The following is a 7,733-nucleotide window of genomic DNA, read 5'->3' on the forward strand; positions in this document are numbered from 1 at the left end:
TTTGATTTATTCACTTTGCTGTAAATTGTATTGATGTTGATGAAAGAAGTAGAAGAGGATAGAAAGAAAGCAGTCTTTGAGTGGAGTGGAGGAAGGACTGAGGGTTGGTTTAAGTGGAGTAGAGGAAGGAGTGAGGGTTGGTTTAAGTGGAGTGGAAGAAGGAGTGAGGGTTGGTTTGAGTGGAGTGGAAGAAGGAGTGAGGGTTGGTTTGAGTGGAGTGGAGGAAGGAGTGAGGGTTTGTTTGCGGTGGTGGTGGAGACGAAGGGGTTAGGGGAGGTAGAGAGACAGACTGCATGGAGGCTGCAGCATTGCCCATCTCAAAGGTCAGACCCCTTGAGTGGTATTTGGACTCTGACAGAGGTGACCCAGATACTGTGTGATTTCCCCTTCCCAGCGTGGGTCCAGCCCAGGCTCGGTGACATCCACCGGCCCACGCCAATGCACTGGAGGGGGGTGTAACACTAACAGGGGTACAGCAGGTGTGATGGGGAGGGGAGGGGAGGGGAAGTAGGGTGTGTGGGGTATAGGTATTTCTGACATTCTAAAAGAGGTAGGAAAATGTGATTATTGGAGGTGGAGGGAGAGGGGTTTGGGGGGGCGTGGAATCTGATATAGGAAAAACAAATGCTGGTGCACCCTCCCACTAGCCCTCCGATTGTGAGCGCCACCGACCTGATGAGAGCTGTCACTGGCTTGTTATTATGAAATAAATGTACTTAGGAGCTGGCGGAGCGGAGGGGGTGGTGGAGTGATGCTAATGCTGATGGTGGCCATGGAGACAGGGAAGGGGGGTGGTAATATTATGGGCTGTCTCAACCACAGGCTGTGATTAGTGATGAGAGTGCAGAGCATAGCCTCAGACCTGAGACGGAGCCCAATCGGAACCCACTAATGCTGCTGACAGCAATGGGCCTGGTTCTCTGTACATGCTGCATACTGCACCACACTCAAGTTCATTCGTAAATACATTGCCCGGCTTTTGTCAAAACAAGCCCAATGATCATTTATCAGTGTGTAATAAATCATGGCCTGAGATCCTAACAACACTGAGATGAGACGACCCGCCATTATGTACTGCCCCTGCTTCTTTTGGAACTGTTTGAAAAGGCAGATGTGATTGGTTATTTTGTTAAATTGTTGCCACAGGCAACATAATATTTTTGTCCTGGAAAATTGTGGAAGGGCAGGGGTGGAGGGATGGAGGAGCGATGGAGCTATGCAGGATGCTAGCCGGATGAGTGGAGAAATGGAGGGATGAGGGGTTGGACTTGTTTTTTTCGTGATGTTTTATGAGCATTTTGTTGGGCCTGGTCGTGGCGAGCAATTAACTTTGGCTGTGAGCGTCATGTTGGCTCCTGTGCTCCCCGTCTGAGAAATGGGAGCAGTTTGTCACTTTTACAATTCATTTTCACCCAGAACCTTCCAACACCGCTGGATTCAACCTGGCTGCCATGTACTTGTGTTCCATGTGACAGGTAAGTAAATATACACCTCCACACCAACACATCCTCGATCCACTATAGTTGATGGGAGGTCACTCTGCAGAGGCATTGATGATGGCGTTCGTTTTTAGAGATGCAATGATGTCAGATTGTGTTGGACAGTTACGGGCCTAAAAAGACATGTTGCTGAGATGAAAAGATTCACCATTAATAATGTCTACATATTGGTTTGTTTACATATCAGATCGTGTAAACAATGGACAAATAATGACGTGATGTACCGTAAAACTTCAATGAATCGCAGTCTCAAATAGCCACCTGTCACTTTTAATAGCCAGGCATCGGCACACAATTCAGATAATAAACGCCTGTTTCAAATAAACCCCGGGTCTAAATGAATCGTTTATGAGTGAACTTCAGTGAGTACCATAAAGATTGCGTAAAGTAACAAAAGGATAGCAACATCATTGCCATGGATGAAGCAGCATGGATCTCACGCAACAAGATCTCGTGGTCTCACTTCAGTATTCGACATTTGTCCATGGGGGCAATTTCGTCTAGGGTTGAAGTGAAAGTAGGTAAATATTCTACGTTTGTCCAGGGGGGCACAAACGTTTGTGGGTGAAGGGAAAGTAGGTAAGGGTTAAGATTGTTAAAACAGAAAAAAACTAGATGGCTAAGGATAAATAAACTTGACTAGTGGACAGTATTGAAGGCATCTCCCGATGTCTTGGGGACCTAGACAAACATGGAATACTGAAGTCTACGTTTGCCCGACCTAGGTTGGGCAAAACTAAACATGGCGGTGTTCACTTTAGCAATCTCACTAGAATAAAGACCTCCTCCATTCCTGCCATTATTGAAAGAGATCGTGATATCGCACATCACAAAATAGGGCTACTTAATGTTAGATCCCTCACTTCAAAGGCAGTTATAGTCAATGAACTAATCACTGATCATAATCTTGATGTGATTGGCCTGACTGAAACATGGCTTAAGCCTGATGAATTTACTGTGTTAAATGAGGCCTCACCTCCTGGTTACACTAGTGACCATATCCCCCGTGCATCCCGCAAAGGCGGAGGTGTTGCTAACATTTATGATAGCAAATTTCAATTTACAAAAAAAAAAAACTTGTTTTCGTCTTCTGAGCTTCTAGTCATGAAATCTATGCAGCCTACTCAATCACTTTTTATAGCTACTGTTTACAGGCCTCCTGGGACAAAAATCAGTTAATCCACCTAACTGAAGAACTCAATTTAACCTTGCGCAATACCCTAGATGCAGTTGCACCCCTAAAAACTAAAAAGATTTGTCATAAGAAACTAGCTCCCTGTTATACAGACAATACACGAGCTCTGAAGCAAGATTCCAGAAAATTGGAACGGAAATGGCACCACACCAAACTGGAAGTCTTCCGACTAGCTTGGAAAGACAGTACCGTGCAGTATCGAAGAGCCCTCACTGCTGCTCGATCATCCTATTTTTCCAACTTAATTGAGGAAAATAAGAACAATCCTAAATTTATTTTTGATACTGTCGCAAAGCTAACTAAAAAGCAGCATTCTCCAAGAGAGGATGGCTTTCACTTCAGCAGTAATAAATTCATGAACTTCTTTGAGGAAAAGATCATGATCATTAGAAAGCAAATTATGGACTCCTCTTTAAATCTGCGTATTCCTCCAAAGCTCCGTTGTCCTGAGTCTGCACAACTCTGCCAGGACCTAGGATCAAGGGAGACACTAAAGTGTTTTAGTACTATATCTCTTGACACAATGATGAAAATAATCATGGCCTCTAAACCTTCAAGCTGCATACTGGACCCTATTCCAACTAAACTACTGAAAGAGATGCTTCCGGTGCTTGGCCCTCCTATGTTGAACATAATAAACAGCTCTCTATCCACCAGATGTGTACCAAAGCTGTTGCGCTTCAGTCTGGTTTTAGACCCCATTATAGCACTGAGACTGCACTTGTGAAAGTGGTAAATGACCTTTTAATGGCGTCAGACTGAGGCTCTGCATCTGTCCTCGTGCTCCTAGACCTTAGTGCTGCTTTTGATACCATCGATCACCACATTCTTTTGGAGAGATTGGAAACCCAAATTGGTCTACACTTACAAGTTCTGGCCTGGCTTAGATCTTATCTGTCGGAAAGATATCAGTTTGTCTCCGTGAATGGTTTGTCCTCTGACAAATCAACTGTACATTTTGGTGTTCCTCAAGGGTCCGTTTTAGGACCACTATTGTTTTCACTATATATTTTACCTCTTGGGGATGTCATTCAAAAACATAATGTTAAATTTCACTGCTATGCGGATGACACACAGCTGTACATTTCAATGAAACATGGTGAAGCCCCAAAATTGCCCTCGCTAGAAACCTGTGTTTCAGACATAAGGAAGTAGATGTCTGCAAACTTTCTACTTTTAAACTCGGACAAAACAGAGATGCTTGTTCTAGGTCCCAAGAAACAAAGAGATCTTCTGTTGAATCTGACAATTAATCTTGATGGTTGTACAGTCGTCTCAAATAAAACTGTGAAGGACCTCAGCGTTGCTCTGGACCCTGATCTCTCTTTTGAAGAACATATCAAGACTGTTTCAAGGACAGCTTTTTTCCATCTACGTAACATTGCAAAAATCAGAAACTTTCTGTCCAAAAATTATGCAGAAAAATGTATCCATGCTTTTGTTACTTCTAGGTTGGACTACTGCAATGCTCTTCTTTCCAGCTACCCGGATAAAGCACTAAATAAACTTCAGTTAGTGCTAAATACGTCTGCTAGAATCCTGACTAGAACCCAAAAATGTCATCATATTACTCCAGTGCTAGCCTCCCTACACTGGCTTCCTGTTAAGGCAAGGGCTGATTTCAAGGTTTTACTGCTAACCTACAAAGCATTACATGGGCTTGCTCCTACCTATCTTTCCGATTTGGTCCTGCTGTACATACCTACACGTACGTTACGGTCACAAGACGCAGGCCTCCTAATTGTCCCTAGAATTTCTAAGCAAACAGCTGGAGGCAGGGCTTTCTCCTATAGAGCTCAATTTTTATGGAATGGTCTGCCTACCCATGTGAGAGACGCAGACTCGGTCTCAACCTTTAAGTCTTTACTGAAGACTCATCTCTTCAGTAGGTCCTATGATTGAGTGTAGTCTGGCCCAGGAGTGTGAAGGTGAACGGAAAGGCTCTGGAGCAACGAACTGCCCTTGCTGTCTCTGCCTGGCCGGTTCCCCTCTCTCCACTGGGATTCTCTGCCTCTAACCCTATTACAGGGGCTGAGTCACTGGCTTACTGGTGCTCTTCCATGCCATCCCTAGGAGGGGTGCGTCAATTGAGTGGGTTGAGTCACTGACGTGGTCTTCCTGTCTGGGTTGGCGCCCACCCTTGGGTTGTGCCGTGGCGGAGATCTTTGTGGGCTATACTCGGCCTTGTCTCAGGATGGTAAGTTGGTGGTTGAAGATATCCCTCTAGTGGTATGGGGGCTTTGCTTTGGCAAAGTGGGTGGGGTTATAGCCTGACTGTTTGGCCCTGTCCGGGGGTATCATCAGATGGGGCACAGTGTCTCCTTACCCCTCCTGTCTCAGCCTCCAGTATTTATGCTGCAGTAGTTTATGTGTCAGGGGGCTAGGGTCAGTCTGTTATATCTGGAGTATTTCTCCTGTCTTATCCTATGTCCTGTGTGAATTTAAGTATGCTCTCTCTAATTCTCTTTTTCTCTCTTTCTTTCTTTCTCTCTCTCGGAGGACCTGAGCCCTAGGACCATGCCCCAGGACTACCTGGCATGATGACTCCTTGCTGTCCCCAGTCCACCTAGCCATGCTGCTGGTCCAGTTTCAACTGTTCTGCCTGCGGCTATGGAACCCTGACCTGTTCACCGGACGTGCTACCTGTCCCAGACCTGTTGTTTTCAACTCTCTAGAGACAGCAGGAGCGGTAGAGATACTCTCAATGATCGGCTATGAAAAGCCAACTGACATTTACTCTTGAGGTGCTGACTTGTTATACCCTCGACAACTACTGTGATTATTATTATTTGACCATGCTGGTAATTTATGAACATTTGAACATCTTGGCCATGTTCTGTTATAATCTCCACCTGGCACAGCCAGAAGAGGACTGGCCACCCCTCATAGCCTGGTTCCTCTCTAGGTTTCTTCCTAGGTTTTGGCCTTTCTAGGGAGTTTTTCCTAGCCACCGTGCTTCTACACCTGCATTGCTTGCTGTTTGGGGTTTTAGGCTGGGTTTCTGTACAGCACTTTGAGATATCAGCTGATGTAAGAAGGGCTTTATAAATACATTTCATTTGATTTGAAGTCTATCTGGTGTGATCCTTGTAATTATGGGGGATACAAGGGCCAAAGAGTGAGAGAATAGTGCTGAAGCACGAAATTGGGGTGTGTGATTGGCAGCCTTGTCTTTGCAAGTCTGATCTGCAATGGATTTGTTATTATAATGTTAATACTGGTCATACTGGTCACAATAAAAGTGTGGTAGTCTTTTCAAAATTGTATTGAGCAAAAGCTGAACACATTAAGGAAATAGACGCCTGGCTCAAATAGAAGCCTGTCTTTAATAAGTGCTGTTTGTGTTCAGTGATTGAGGCAAATAAACGCCAGGGATATTTATCAAAGTTTTACGGTAGCAATCTTATTCAGATGTCACAGCTCACTTAAACCCCATGGCCCTGTTGTAAAAGAGTTGTAATGGTCTGTTCCCAGTGGGTTAGAGAGAAACCCTAGCCGGGCCATTCAGGTGTGCTGCAATAAAGTGCTTTTCACATTCTGAAGACTTCCTGTCTCCAGTGGCATCCTCCGTTTCCTCCCCCACAGCCAGACAACAGGCTTTCTATTGGCCCAGCCGCTCTGTATCACAACGATCCCAGTCCCCAAGGTATTGCTGTACCTAGACATAGATAAGATATTCTCTCTTCACCAAAAATAAGAGCTATCTGGATAGTGACAGCAGTTGAGAAACAAGCCTGACTTGTTTGCCATTCATCAAGCTTTTTATCATTGTGGATGATTGTCTGTGTAATTAAAGTTTGGACATCCCACTGTTGCTAATTATTACCACCAGCTACTGGTGATGGGCTAAAACAGATATTGACTACAACTATTGCTTTTCAGCGCTGGAGCTTCTGACTGCTAACAGGCTCCTGCTACAATATATACACAAAAGTATGTGGACACCCATTCAAATTAGTGTATTCTGCTATTTCAGCCACACCTGTTGCTGACAGGTGTATAAAAATTGAGCACACAGTCATGCAATCTCCATAGACAAACATTGGCAGTGGAATGGCCTTACTGAATAGCTCAGTGACTTTCAATGTGGAACCGTCGTAGGATGCCACCTTTCCAACAAGTCAGTTCGTCACATTTCTGCCCTGCTAGAGCTGCCCCGATCAACTGTAAGTGCTATTATTGTGAAGTGGAAGTCTAGGAGCAGCAACGGCTCAGCCTCAAAGTGGTAGGCCGCACAAGCTCACAGAACGGGACCGCCGATTGTGTCATCTGTCCTTGGTTGCAACACTCACTATCGAGTTCCAAACTGCCTCTGGAAGCAACGTCTACACAATATTTGTTTGTTGGGAGCTTCATGAAATGGTTTTCCATGGCCGAGCAGCAGCACACAAGCCTAAGATCACCATGCGCAATGCAAAGCGTCGGCTGGAGTGGTGTAAAGCTCGCCACCATTGGACTCTGGAGCAGTGGAAATGTGTTTTCTGGAGTGATGAATCACACTTCACCATCTGCCAGTCCGATGGACGAATCTGGATTTGGTGGATGCCAGGAGAACGCTACCTTCCCAAATAGGGCTGTTTTTCATGGTTCAGGCTCCTTAGTTCCAGTGAAGGGAAATCTTAGCATTACAGCATACATGCATACATGACATTCTAGACAATTCTGTGCTTCCAACTTTGTGGCAACAGTTTGGGGAAGGCCCTTTCCTGTTTCAACATGACAATGCCCCCATGCAGAAAGCGAGGTCCATACAGAAATGGTTTGATGAGATCGGTGTGGAAGAACTTGACTGGCCTGCACAGAGCCATGTCCTCAACCCCATTGAACACCTTTGGGATGATTTGGAACACGACTGCGAGCCAGGCCTGATCGCCAAACATCAGTGCCCGACCTCACTAATGCTCTTGTGGCTGAATGGAACCAAGATCCCACAGCAATATTCCAACATCTAGTGGAAAGCCTTCCCAGAAGACTGGAGGCTGTTATAGCAGCAAAGGGGGGACCAACTCCATATTAATGCACATGATTTTGGATTGAGA

Source organism: Salmo salar, chromosome ssa09 (assembly GCF_905237065.1).
Source record: "Salmo salar chromosome ssa09, Ssal_v3.1, whole genome shotgun sequence".
Classification (NCBI taxonomy): Eukaryota; Metazoa; Chordata; class Actinopteri; order Salmoniformes; family Salmonidae; genus Salmo; species Salmo salar.